Source organism: Balaenoptera acutorostrata, chromosome 9 (genome assembly GCF_949987535.1).
Source record: "Balaenoptera acutorostrata chromosome 9, mBalAcu1.1, whole genome shotgun sequence".
Lineage (NCBI taxonomy): Eukaryota > Metazoa > Chordata > Mammalia > Artiodactyla > Balaenopteridae > Balaenoptera > Balaenoptera acutorostrata.
Window position 1 is genome coordinate 94,161,680 of NC_080072.1, and position 14,318 is coordinate 94,175,997.

The window sequence follows — 14,318 nt, forward strand, 5'->3', positions numbered from 1 at the left end:
AAATGCAAATCAAAACTACAATGAGATATCATCTCACACCGGTCAGAATGGCCATCATCAAGAAATCTATAAACAATAAATGCTGGAGAGGGTGTGGAGAAAAGGGAACCCTCTTGCACTGTTGGTGGGAATGTTAATTGATACAGCCACCATGGAGAACAGTATGGAGGTTCCTTAAAAAACTATAAATAGAACTACCATACGACCCAGCAATCCCACTACTGGGCATATACCCTGAGAAAACCATAATTCAAAAAGAGTCATGTACCACAATGTTCATTGCAGCTCTATTTACAGTAGCCAGGACATGGAAGCAACCTAAGTGTCCATCGACAGATGAATGGATAAAGAAGATGTGACACATATATACAATGGAATATTACTCAGCCATAAAAAGAAAAAAATTGAGTTATTTGTAGTGAGGTGGATGGACTTAGAGTCTATCATACAGAGTGAAGTAAGCCAGAAAAAGAAAAACAAATACCGAATGCTAACAAATATATATGGGATCTAAAAAAAAAAAAAATTGTTATGAAGAACCGAGGGGCAGGACAGGAATAAAGGCGAAGACCTACTGGAGAATGGACTTGAGGACACTGGGAGGGGGAAGGGTAAGCTGGGCCAAAGTGAGAGAGTGGCATGGACATATATACACTACCAAATGTAAAATTGATAGCTAGTGGGAAGCAGCCGCATAGCACAGGGAGAGCAGCCGCATAGCACAGGGAGATCAGCTCGGTGCTTTGTGACCACCTAGAGGGGTGGGATAGGGAGGGTGGGAGGGAGACGCAAGAGGGAGGGGATATGGGGATATATGTATATGTATAGCTGATTCACTTTGTTATAAAGCAGAAGCTAACATACAATTGTAAAGCAATTATACTCCAATAAAGATGTTAAAAAACAAAACAAAACTAAGTGCAGTGCAGATAGGCAACCTACCCAATAAAGAGTTCAAGATAACATTTGTAAAGATGCTAAAAGTACTTGACAGAAGATAGATAGGATGAACACAGAGAGAAGTTTAACAAAGAGTTAGAAGATATAAAGAAGAACCAAGCAGAGCTGAAGAACACAATAACTGAAATTTTAAAAATACACCAGAAGGAATCAACAGTAGATTCGATGATACACAGGAATGTATCAGGGAGCTGGAAGACAGAGTAGGGGGAATCACTGAAGCTGAACAGGAAAAAGAAAAAAATAGAAAAAGACTGGAGAACAGTTTAAGAGACCTCTGGAGCAACATCAAGCATACTAATATTTGCAATATAGGATCCCAGAAGAAGAGAGAGAGAAAGGGGCAGAGAACATATTTGAAGACATAAGAGCTGAAAACTTTCCTAACCTTGGAAAGGAAACAGACATCTACGTTCAGGAAGCACAGAGAGTCCCATACAGGATCAACCCAAAGGGGATCACACCATCAACAAAACAAAAAGACAGCCTACTTAATGGGAGAAGATATTTGCAAATGGTATGCCAGATAAGGGGTTAGTATTCAAAATATATAAACAGCCCTTACAAGTCAATATCAAAAATACAAACAAACTGATCAAAAAATGGGCAAGAGACCTAAATAGATATTTTTCCAAAGAAGACATACAGATGGCCAACAGGCACATGAAAAGGTGCTCAACATCACTAATCATCCAGGGAATGCAAATCAAAACAACAATGAGATATCACCTCACACCTCTAAGAATGGCTATTAAAAAATTATAACAAATAGCAAATGTTGTCAAGGATATGGAAAAGAGAACCTTCATAAACTGTTGATGGGAATGTAAATTGGTGCAGTAACTTTGGAAAACAGTACGGAGGTTCCTCAAAAAATTAAAAATAGAACTACTGTATGATCCAGCCATCCCACTTCTGGATAGATATCCAAAGGAAATGCAAACAGGATATCGAAGAGATATCTGCAATCCCATGTTCATTGCAGTATTATTTATAATAGCCAAGATATGGAAGCAACTCAAGTGACCATCAATAGATGAATGGATAAAGAAGATGTGATATATATATATAATGGAATTTTACTCAGCCATAAAAAAGAATGAAATTCTGCCATTTGCAGCAACATGGATGGACCTAGAGGGCATAATGCTAAGTGAAATAAGTCAGACAGAGAAAGACAAATACTTTATAATTGCACTTTTATGTGGAATCTAAACAATAAAACTAATGAACAAACATAAGAAAACAGAAACAGTTATAGATACAAAGAACAAACTGATGGTTGCCATAAGAGAGGGGAGTGGAGCGAGGAAAGAAATAGCTGAGGGAGATTAACAGGTACAAACTTCCACTTGCAAAATAAATGAGTTACAGGTATGAAATGTACAGCATTGGGAATATAGTCAATAATTCAGTAATATCTTTGTATGGTGACATATTGTAACTAGAATTACTGTGATGATCATTTTGAAATATGTGGAAAAAATCACTATGTTGTGTAACAGGAACTAACATAGTGTTGTAGTTCAGTTATACTCAAGAACAAACAAACATTCAAACAAGCTCACAGGCAAAGAGGTCATGTTTGTGGTTATCAGAGGTGGAGGTAAAGAGGAGGGGGAATTGGATGAAGGAAGTCAAAAGTTCCTATAAACTTCCAGTTAAAAAATAAAGAAGTACTAGTGATGTAATATACAGCATGATAAATATAATTAACACTGCTGTATATTATATTTGAAAGTTAAGAGAATAAATCCTAAGAGTTCTCATCACACAAAAAATTTCCTATTTCTTCAATTTTGTATCTATATGAGATGATGAACATTCACTAAACTACTGTGATAATCATTTCATGATGTATGTGAGTCAAATCATCATGCTGTACACCTGGAACTTATGCAGTGCTGTATGTCAATTGTATCCCAATAAAACTGGAATTTTAAAAATTGAGGAGAGAGAGGTCAAACTCATAACGCTGATTGCTTTAGGGGTGAGGAGTGAGGGAAGAGGAACTGGGTTTGAAAGAGACGTTAGCCTTTTCAGTAATGTTCTTTTTGGGGGGGTTTAGTAAGGAAAATATAATTTCGTGTTACTTAAAAAATCAAAAATGAAATTTTTAATTGGACAAGTGGGTTACAAAACCCAAGGGGTGAGCATATGGTGTCTTGCATAAAAAGCCATAAATTTGTTACATGTGTTCCCAGAAACAGGACTCTAGGACTGTGTTCAGAGACACAGCCATCAGTCAAATACAGTATATGAAAGATTGTGACTCAGGCTGAAAGAGGCAAAGCCAAGAGGTTCTGGATGCTTCCATCAAAATCTGTCCTAGAACTCAAAACAGAATCCTGTAACTGGGGATGGGAGAAGTTGACTCAGCTACCTAAGACCAGAAGGACCAAGCAGCATTCTGGTCAGGGACATGATGGGTTTGATTTTTTAAATCTAGGGCCAGATCAGAACATTTTCGGCATGCTAGGCATATAATTGTTTCGTTGCCATCAAAGGTGAGCTGAGAATAATAACCTCACTTGTTCATTGTGAATTCTGTGCCAGAGACTTTCATTTAAATCTCACAACAATCATTTGACCCGATATTGTTCATCATTCTTCGTGGAGGAGCCCGAGACACAGAGGGTTCAGTGACTCAAGGTTTCAGAGCCAATACATGACAGTGCCAGGATTTATACCCAAGTCTTACTAATTCCAGAGCACTTATTTTATACATTTTGCTATGCTGTGTCTCTATTAGCATGCACATATGTACTAAAATGCAACATGACTCAAAAGAGAGTCAAGAACATTCATAACTGTTCGGTTTTTTTTTTTTGTCAATGAGCTTTTATAATGCCCTGTTCCCTGTTCCACTTTGGTGACTTGCTACTTAGTGTTTTCCTCAGACCAGCAACATGGGCATGACCTAAAAGCTTGTTAAAAATGTAAAACCTCAAGCCCTACTAAGTCAGAACCTACACTTTAACAAGATACCCAGGTAATTCTTATGCACGTTAAATTTAGAGAAGGAGAGCTTCAGTGGATTGAAACATGAAGAGTTCAAAATGGTGTAATTGATTATATTCAATTTTAAATAAATACATTTTAAAATTATTGATCTAAGCCTCTTAGCATAAACATTGCACCTTATTTTTCCTGTTCATGAGTTTTGTATTAGTTAATTAAAAGTTCTTTTAAAGTTTGTCAAAAACCTTTAGGTAGACCTCGTCTGGACTGATGGGCTGCCAACTAGACAAAAAAATCAGGTTTCTGACCTCCTCTTTGAGCCTTCAGGGAATTCAATCTTCTAATTAAGACTTAGAAAGTGAAATCTTCCCACCTGAGCTCCCACGACTTCATGATTCTATGATGTCCAACCCTCCCAACCCACCCCAGAGGTGAACTTGTTTGCCCAATTTTTGAAGCTGCAGGCCTCACCCAGTTTGTGTTCCTTGTCATGTCCCAGACCCCTTGCTGTAGATCAGCCAGGTGACAGAGTTCTGGCCAACAGGATATAGGAGAAAGTGATGTGTGCCACTTCCAGACCCAGCACCCAGCAAGTGCCACACCAAATGTGCCACCTGAAAGGCTGGCAGAACTACAAAATAGAAGGAGCTTGGCTGGGTCCCTGAGTCACCACCTGGAGGGGAGCTGCACAGTAGCATAACCCAACCCCATCGACAGAAACTTTTATGCTGCCAAGCCTCTGAGATTTGAGGATTGTAGTTTCAGTGGCTAGTACTAGTTACAGAGGCTAGATAGCTCTGACTAACATACAGTCCAAGCTAGCATCCAGCCCAAGAAGCCAGAAAAGGTGAGATTCTCTGAGCTTTTGAGACAAGAGTGAGTGAACGTCATTGCTTGTATATTACTCAGGGTCACTCCATGAACAGAATGGCCTTCTGCCAGAAAATATTTAAAGTCATGATTCTATGTGTATAAACTAGTTTCACAACTGGTGAATTAAAGTTCTGCCTTACAATAGAGATGAAAATTTTATCTGAGGCTAGAGAATTGTCACTGTAATCCAATGAGTAATTATTTGCAAGTGTTTGTGGGAGGGGTGGTGATATATTCAGTATTCAGACACTTCCTGAAACAGCCAAAGACTTTTTAAAATATAAACGCTGATTATAGATTTGTTGTTAGAATTAATGCCCTTATTTTATATACTTACTCGGTACGATTGTACTAGGTTGGAAATCTTATCTCGAGAGGAATATAAAGTGAAAATCAACCGTTTCTTGAAATAGCAAAGAGTGCATATAAAAGACACTTGTGAAAGCTGGGTAGTGAACATTACAAAAATCAGAATTACATAGAAAGAAATCGATTTCTAAGAAAAGAAACTGAATAAATATTAAAGTGTTGTGTTATAAGAGAAGTGTTTATGTCCAAATTCACTCTGATTTTTATCAACACTGACATTATGTTGAAGACAGTCTGTTAAAGTGTGAGTCCAAATATTGAATGGAATGTCCAAACAGCTTAGCTGTTTGTTTGTGCAGTAGTTTTTAGACACAAATGGGTTTGTTATCATTTGTTATTTTTTAACGAACCTGTGGACTCACTGAGGCTCCCTTTGGGAGGGCTTGGCATAAGAAATTTGGGCTTCGTAGGGTTTTAGAGCCTGGAGTGAGAGCAATATTATTTTTGGAGGATAAAGTCCTTATTAAGTACAGGGTAGATGTATTGGAAAAGCTTCAGTCCTTTCCTCCTGAGCAGAGGAAGACTCAGTTCTCCTCTGTGTTTCTCTTTTACTCTCACACTACTTCCACACTTACAATTTAATGACAACAGATGCGGGGGGTTCCCCCCCCCACCAAGCAATTCTCTGTGACACCAGCTGGGTGGTCCTATGGTTTAACTCAACTCTGACACTATCTACCTGGAGATAGCATCAGGCCCCACAGTTGAGGGCTCAGTCTCACAGGACTGCCCTTTCTGCCCACTTCAGATGCCAGTCCCAAGTCCAGGTTATCACCTGTGCTTCTGAGAGATCTGTTATAAATCAGAGATACCCAGGAGCCCCTCCTCAGGTTCGATTAATTTGCTAGAGCGACTCACAGAACTCAGGGAATCCCTTATGTTCAGCGGTAAATTAAGCATCTGATAAAGGATACGGGTGAACAGGCAGATGAAGCGATACAGAGGGTGAGGTCTGGGAGGGTCCTCAGTGCAGAAGCTTCTGACCCCATGGAACTGGGGTGAGTCCCTTTCCCAGCATGGGGGAACCTGGAAGTTTTCTGTACCCCATACTATTGGGATTTTATGGAGGCTTCCCCACAGAGGCATGATCAATTATTATCTCCATCTCCAGCCCCTCTCCCCTCTCCAGAAAAGTGGGGTGGGGGGCAGGGCAGGGCTGAAAATTCCAGGCTTCTAATCACTGCTTGGTCTTTCCGGTGACCAGCCCGCATCCAGGAACCATCAAGGAGCCCACTCAGAGTCTTCTCATTAGAACAAAAGATGCTTCTGTTGATCTTATTACTTAGGAATTTACAAGGGTTTTAGGAGCTCTGTGCCAGGAACTGGGGGCAGAGACCATTACATACATTCTCTAGAATCTCACAGTAGGTGACATGGGGAAGAAACTGACAGTGTCAGTAAGCCCAGTTTCAGAGATTTACAAGGATTCAGAGATTATGACGACCTGGAAAAATAGCAGTGGAATTGGAGAAAAACAGAGGAAAGAACTGTATTGGGAAAAATATAGACAAAAAGTGATAACTGGATAGAGGTAAAGGAGAAAAAATATTAAAGTTTTACACCTGGGTGTCAGGAGAAGGACAGAAGCCTGACAGGGGTGTTGGGAGGGGCTGTTGGAAGAGGAAGGAAGGTGACGATGGCGAGATCTATGTTCACAAAGGCTAGGAGAGCAGAAAGGTCCTTCTTGGTTGGCAAGCTGTGTTTCCGCAGGTGTAGAGACAGAAAGACGAGCAGTATGTGTGTAAAACAAAGAAAAACCCAGGCCAACCTGAGAGGGTCTTCCGGAGACAACTGTGGTATTCAGGAAAGAGCACAGTACATAGGATAGAGCGGATCTGCTTCTGAATCCTAGCTCTGCCCTCGCGAGCTGTGTGATCTCGGGCAATTTACTTAATCTTTCTGGCCTTCAGTTTCCTCCTCTATAAAATGAGATAAAACAATAGATCACTAAATAGAAGTCATTCTTTTTTTCTTGATTCTTTACGACTATTTCCCAAACTCATCTCAGATACAGGCATTCCTGGGATCACACGGGAAATCCTTATTTAATCCCATCTCCCTTGACCTGTCTGTAAAACAAGGATAATATTGTTTACATCTGTGGTTCTTGAAAGTTATGTATGCAATAAAATCACCTATGGAATATTTTTAAAATACAGATTCCTGAGCCCCCATCCAAGAACTTCTGAATCAATACTTCTGGGCTAGAGTCCAGGCATCAATATTTTTCTAGTTGAGAACCACTCACTAGTCCATATCAAAAGCTGCAGTGATGATAGAATAAAACAATGGCAACCAACCCATATTGCACAGTTCCTGGCACAGAGTGCTTGCTTAATAAGTGGTGCTGATTGAAGTGGTGGGATAGTGATGGGGGTGAGTAGTGGGAATAGGGCAGGGTTGGGGGGTGGGGGTAACGGTGATGGAGGGGAGGTCGTGCCAGTGGAGGTGGTGAGTGAGGATAGTGGGTGGTGAGTGGTGGAAGCCAAGTCTTTGAGGGCCCCTAACTCAGCAAGATTTAGACTTTTCCTGTTAGAGCACAAGGAGGCAGTGAACGGAGGCTTCCTACGGGAACAAGCATTCATTTTCGCTTCCATTAGGCATTTCTTCCTGGACTGAATCAAAAAAGAGACAGCTCTTTGGAAATCACATTCTCCTGTCCTCAGAGGTAAGAAATAAAATGGAAACCACAAACTTCAAAACTGTACTCTGACTTGCAAAATATACCAATTCCATGAACCCACATTTTGAAATACAAGCTAAGATCAAAATATTTTAACATTAGCTCATACAAAGCCACAGCCTTCATAATAAGATGATAGGGGAAAAGATTTAACAGTAATTCCATAGGAGCTCAAGTTTCAAAGACAAAACCACTGACTATTCCTGAAATTCACTTGGTTTACTGATTCTGACCAATCCTTGCCCAGACCTCACTTATTAACCTCTCCCCTAAAACCGTCCTATCCCAAGAGCCCACTAAACTCCCCCTTTTGAGCCACTACTGAGACTCTGTCAAGATGACGTTCCCCTTTCTCAGCATGTTTTAAAAACTCAGTTTTGCATAATCACTAGGTTTCCTTGTGGTCTCTGTAAGGGGGCTTCAGCAAGGAAGGTGGGGACCCATGGCCCTTGGCTCTTAGAATGTCAGCTTGTTTCATTAAAACAGCCTGTCCAGCCTCAGGAGCCACTAAATATGGAAAATATGGAAAATGGCTTATTGGGGACCAAGCACTTTGAAGAGGTCAGGGAGTTACCTCTGCTCAGAATCAAAATTCTGAGATGTTGAGACAAATCCTCAAAGTTAAATTTATGAGTCTTTTCATATTTATTTCAAAAAGGGACCTGGGGCCTGGAGGAACCATCAAATAGGACATTTGACTTTCAACACTCAGAGTTCTCTGGGCATTTCCTACAGAGAAAAAAACTGGTGGAAAAGCAAAGGGCAAGGTGTCTGCCTGACTGGCCCAACGTTAGAGGACAGGCCACCCTTAAAAACCGCCCGTGTCGGGCTTCCCTGGTGGCGCAGTGGTTGAGAATCTGCCTGCCAATGCAGGGGACACGGGTTCGGGCCCTGGTCTGGGAAGATCCCACATGCTGCGGAGCAACTGGGCCCGTGAGCCACAACTGCTGAGCCTGCGCGTCTGGAGCCTGTGCTCCGCAACAGGAGAGGCCGTGACAGCGAGAGGCCCGCGCACCGCGATGAAGAGTGGCCCCCGCTCGCTGCAACTAGAGAAAGCCCTTGCACAGAAACAAAGACGTAACACAGCCAAAAATAAATAAATAAATAAATAAATAAATCTATTAAAAAAAAAAAAAAAACCGCCCGTGTCCTTCCTGTGGCCGAACCAGCACCCGGAGGCGTGGTGGAAGGGTGTTCCAAGGGCGACCCCACTTACTCACACTCAGACAGCACTCACCGCTGCCCTCCCCTGGGCTCTAGCTCCTGCTCTAGACTGCCCCACGTTCTTTGATTCCTCCCAACCTCTGCCCCATGCTGTTTGTTCATAGGCATCAAGGTTATGGTGGTTTAACATTGAGCAGACAGGAGTAAAACCATGTGGGCAAATGGGAACTTCCTCACCCTTCAGTTTGGGAGATTTACTATTAATCTTAAAGCAGAAGGGCTTGAAATAGCCAAATATATGCACGTGTATTTTCCTTTGGTTCATTATTCTTCCAGCTAGTTGTTTTTAAAGATCCCAGTGAGTCGTCCATATGTTTCTTGCCTAACGCCTTTCACAGCTTCCTGATAGGGTAGGAGTCTGAAACTGTCATCCGTACCCTGATCTGTAAATTGATCTCACAAGGGGACCACATCCCCCTCTTTTCCTTGGGAGTCTGTTCCGGTGTAATTATTAATAGCCTCCCTTTCACTCTCAAAGTGGTTCAGTTTGAGCAATAAATTATGTGGTGACCCCACTAATCTGACAATTTCAAAGGGGAACTAATGGTACAGTACATTTAATGAGCCCTTACTATATGCTGCACATGATTATAAATACATATATTTAGATTCTAAATATATAAATTTCTTCCACCCTCACCAAGTCTCTACGAGGTTAAATAAAATTATTGTTCCCATTTTACTTATGAGAAAATCAAGGCATAGGAATAAATAACTTGCTCAAGATTATACAATCTGACTTCAGAACCTATATTCTTAACCACTATCCATGGCTGCCTCCTGAGATGCTGGATCTTTACTCCAGAAAATCTGGACAGCCTGAGATGGTCTGATTTAGACTTGGGTGTGCTGAAGCCCACAGAAAACAGAAAGAAGTTAAGCCCACAGAAGAAAAAGAGAAATCAGAAAGTAGCCCCGCCCTGCCCCACCACGCAGCCTAGAATAGTTTCCTAGGACTGCTGTAAGAAACTTATGGCTTATGACAACAGAAATTTATTCTTTCACAGTATGGAGGCCAGATGTCTGAAATCGAAGTGTCAGCAGGGCCATGCCCCCTCTGCTCCAGGGGAGAAACCTTCCTTGACCCTTTATCATCTGATGGCTCCAAGTGTTCCTTGGCTAATGGTAACATCACTGCAATCTCTGCCCCTGTCTTCACATGACCTTCTTGTATGTGTCTGTGTATCAAATCTCCCTCTTTTTTCTCTTACAATAACACTTGTCATCGGATTTAGGGTCCTTTAAATCCAGGATGATTTTATCTCAAGATCCTGAACTTAATCACAATCTGCAAAGACCATTTTTCCATCTAGGGTCAAATTCATGGGTTCCAGGGATAGAACATAGACAAATTTGGGAGGGGGTCACCATTGAACCCACTACACCTCCTGACATGCATTGTAAGAGTAAGAGGTATAGTTCCTGTAATCTGTATAAACCTAGGCGTACATTAAGACAATGTATTCCTTTGAGCCTGTCTTAAGAAGTCATTTTATTCTTCCCTGCAGAGCTCCTTAATTTTACCTACTTAAGAAAACTTCCCAAGTTACCATCAGGAAAAAAAAGTAAGTGTCTTTATCTTTACTAGAAAACCCCCAGAAGTTAACAGAGGCCAGAATAATGAAGAGAAGCCACTCGTTTCCTCCTCCTGAAAGCCCTGCTCCCCTCTGCCTGCCTGGGAACCCTCCACTAAGCCCAATGCCACTCTGCGAGGCTCCCCTTAAATCACCCTCTCACCCGCCCCTACTCACAATCCCACAAAGATACAGTTGGCTTTCTGTTGACCTTGACTAATTAGCTGTGTGACTTCAAGCTACTCATTTCAACTCTCTAGGCCTCTGTTTCCTCCTCGGTGTGGGGAAAAAAAGGCAAACAGTTTGACCTTGAATTCTAGCCATAGAGTTGAAGTTGTTCAGCCTGGAAACCACCATCTCTGCTGCAAAGCCTCCATCTGGTCCTCTCTGCTCAGGGACTAGTATTTCCTCTTTTCTCAGTCCAAGCCTAGTTTGCGCTGTTCTCTTGCCTGCAAAGGATTCTCTCCGAGGCTGATCTTTCTCATCTTCTCCACCAAAGGTCTTCGCTACCTCGGACAGATCTTCATCTCCAGGCAGGACCCCACCCTTCTTATTCTCACTCCCAGAGTTCTTCCCTTCCCTCTGAAGATGTCAGAGCAGAATCCTTTACTCTTTATTCAGCTCCTGTTTCCTCCCCAGGAACGAACCTTATTATTATTTAATGAAGACGCGCAGAGCCACTCTTAGCCAAGCACCACAGAACCTTGGTTCCAAATACGAACATTTGGAATTCATCACATCCCATTGCCAGCCAGAAAGGGAGTATGATGAGAAAGAACTTGCTGCGGGGCTTCTATGCCTTCCCTGTGAGAGGTGACAGATGGTTCCCAACCAACAATAAATACCTAGTCACGCTGGATTAAAACAAAGTGCACATTAAACCAAAAAGACAGAGATGGAGAGCAGATTGACAACCATTTGTTCTGTAGCTTATGTTTTGCGTTCGTAGGCACTGGTTGTGTGCACTCAGATCATGTCACGCCATAATAAAATCCATACTAAATTTGATTAAAGAGCAGACAAACCGGTACATGTTCAATATTTTCTCCACCAGACATGAAGCTCAAACACCAGACTGACTCTTCAGTTCAAAATCAAGCACAGGGTAAGCCTGCTGCCTGCAGGGACCTGGAACCAAAACGTAGCAAATTTGACAAACTGAAGAATAAGTCCAGGGGCAAGGCCAGCACCGCGAATTTGGGAGGATCAAGGGCTTCAAATAAGTGTCATCCTGTGTGACTACATTCGCTACTTCCCTCCCGGGCTAGCTTTGAAATTTCCTCAGTGGCCAGTTACCTTAGTCTTCACCAGAATGTCAACGGTGTATCCTTTTCCAACCACCCTCAGGGGAACAGCTGTTTCACCCCACCGCAGAGGCAGGGCTGAGAGCTGCACAGCCAACCCTGAGTCTCCGCCCAGCCCACCCCCTCCCTGCTCAGAAGCTCGGCCAGCAGGGTAACCCTGGGGAAGAGACAGGACCACTCTCCCCCAGCAGCTTGCAGCAGAATTCAAAAGATTTCATCAACTGGTAGGAAGCAGAAAAATATAAAATGGGGGGAAAAATCCAGGGTGATGGTCTGTGCTAAGTCCACCTTGGGGAGTGTCTGCAAGCCATTATTCTGAAGCCTAGAAACAATGCCCTCCCGAGGGGTGTCTTGCTTCCGCAAATACTAAGAGGCCAAACAAAAAACACTCCATTTCAGAGCTTCCAAGAGCCCCTGAAGAGGCTGACGTTCCCTCCAGTGGCACAATGGCTCTGTATGAAGAGAGATGGTAGGTCAATGGCAGAGCAAGGGAGGTGCACACTGCACTCAGACCAGACTCCTTCCTGCAGCCGACCCCAGGCTGAGCCTGTGTCAAACTGAACCCCATCAGCTAAGGTTGAGTCTACGTTTATAAAAGATGACAAGAGCCCCTCTCCGCACTGCTCCACCACCACCCCCCTCCCAATGCCAAGAGGCCAGTCCATCTCTCCTGCCCTCAGTCAGCACACAGCCAGAGTGAGGCTGCCGGGGCTACTCTAGGCATCCCTGGGGAGCAAGTGGCCTGAGCTACTGTCAATGCAGTTGACGACTTTCCTACAGGGCCTGTCTGCTGCCTGCTCTGCTGACCACGAAAGGCAAGGCCCTGCCTCTGTGCCCAGAGTACTTTCTACCCTGGGGCTGAGATATCCCGAGGAGCCAGCTCCAGGTCAGGCCCTGCTTAGGGACTTCTGGGTGACCTCCAGTACGTCTCAGCCCCCGCAGGGCGGGTCTGCCCACTCTCATGGCAAGAATCTGGAATTGGGGGGTTGGGATCATTTAGCTTGAAGGAGAGGTGGAAAAGTTTGGAGGTGCATACAGTGGGGAGCAAAGAGGAGGCTAAAACTCTTCACATTAGGCAAATGGTCCACTTAACTAGAAATGATCTATGCCTCACGTGCCTGCATGAAGAGGAATCAAGAAGCAACCAAAGACCTTTGACCCTATCAGAGCAATAGCATTTTCTTGTGCAATTTGGAACTTCTGGAGGATGAGCAGCTTTAAGAAGTGCCTCATTTTAGGCAAAAATAGATGTTAAATAAGGCTCCTTAGACACATGTATAGGTGTAATAACTCACACTTGTATGGAGCTTTATCGTTTACCAACTTCTGAATTAAGTTGGCTTCCTATTTAGACCTACCAGAAAAGAAAATAAAAATACTGCAAATCCAAATATTAAGGTTCAAGTTGTATTTCATATTAGTAAGGCTGTGTTAGTTTACAAGGTGCTATAACAGATAAACCTAGAAATCTCAATGATTTAATACAACTAAAGTTTTTCTTGCTCAAACACTACGTAGTAGCAAAAGGAGAGTGATATGAGTGCTGTGCTGTAGAGATGCTGGGGTCCCTGCCTTCTTCAAAGTGACTTTGAAGGCAATCCTGGGCATCAACACTGAGCCAGCCAATGATGGAAGAGGAAGTAGAGGATTGAGAGGGAAGTTTTATGGTCCAAGCCTGCAAGTAGGGTACCTTACTTCTGCCCACAGTTACCATGCCACACATAATAACAGCAGGGAATTCTGGGAAAGATATTGTAAGTATGGGCCCCAGGGAAAGGGAAACTGGGTGTATAAACAGTGGCCAGTCTCTGCCACAGAGGGTTCCTAGGACCATCTGGCTGCCTTCTCAGCTACCACCCAACCTTGCCCTACCTGCTCCTTACATCCCATTTGAAATGCCAAAGAGAGAGAAATAACAGGAGAGAGGCTGAAACTCTGGAGAGCAGTAAAATTTAATCTGAGAGCCAAGTAGTAAATTAGCAATGAAGAAGACTGAGAAGGGAAATCAGAGAACGAAATACAAAATCCAGGAGCGTGGAGACATCGAGATCAAAGGAAGGAGTTCCAAAAGGGAAGCAAGAACACTTAACCCACTTCCTTGCTTCATCAGATTGAGATAAGAAGGGGGCAGGGCACAACCTTTAAAAGAATGACAGCCATTGAGGACACGACATAAACTGGTTAGAACCAACTAGGTCCAAGATGGCAGACGAGTCAACTTCCACTAGACCTTGAGCCTCATTATATGCTCATTGTAATACATTAGCATACACCAAATAACACTACCCACAGGTGCCGTGACAGTTCCAAGGCCGACCATAAAAGGCCAAAAAGTGGGTGGTGGCCCAATTCCTGGAAAACTCCGCCCCT